Source organism: Etheostoma cragini, chromosome 20 (genome assembly GCF_013103735.1).
Source record: "Etheostoma cragini isolate CJK2018 chromosome 20, CSU_Ecrag_1.0, whole genome shotgun sequence".
In the NCBI taxonomy this organism is placed as follows: domain Eukaryota; kingdom Metazoa; phylum Chordata; class Actinopteri; order Perciformes; family Percidae; genus Etheostoma; species Etheostoma cragini.
Window position 1 is genome coordinate 301,232 of NC_048426.1, and position 838 is coordinate 302,069.

An 838-nucleotide genomic window follows, 5' to 3' on the forward strand; every position below is an offset into this window, starting at 1 on the left:
GGAAGAATAAAACCACAACGATAAACACATGGAGGATGACAAAGCACACACACACACAGACACACACAATTACCTTTGTTATCACTGCAAATGGAAATTCTCAAATGGCAACATCAGGCCAAGTCACACAGCACTGCACCAAGTCCCTCTACGCCTTAATATCACTGAGCAACAACAAAAGTAATGTACTCCTCAACCGCTGACCAAACAAAACAAGACGCGAGTTAGATATGGTTTTCTGAAAACGATAAAAAAATTAAAAGAAATAAATTTGAGTCACTTCAATGAAACTCTGTTGAAACAAGTGATCACACAGCGGCCCGGGAGACTGAACTCGTCATAAACCAAAGGTTACTCTGAGTGACTATTAGCAACTTCAGAAAAGAAAAGAAAAATAACTACAGGCTGCTCAACATGACGCATCATAACTGCACTACAGCAACAAAAACATCTCGGAGCCCATGCCATATTGAGACGTATCATCGGTTTCTGTTGAAGTTTTAAACAAAAAAAAGCGTTCCCAAATCCCTCTGATACCGGCAACACTGAGGTTTCTTCCGTCAACAAAAGTCACGTGGTTCTTTGTCTTACTTTGGTCAGTGAGTAGAGGAACTGCAGTGGTCAGACAGAAAGAAAGAGAAAAGGAGAGAGAGAGGAGGGTGTGTTTTTGTAGAACGTAAAAAAGCCGACAGCACATCCAACCCTCCTTTCAAGATTGTATTCTGGTTGGATTCCAACACCGAACAGGAAGTATGGAGTCGTCAGACGCCACCCGCCAGCCTCGACAGGAGCGCTGCTAGGCTGAGTGGGTCTCAACATCGTCCCCCCCAATATGGGA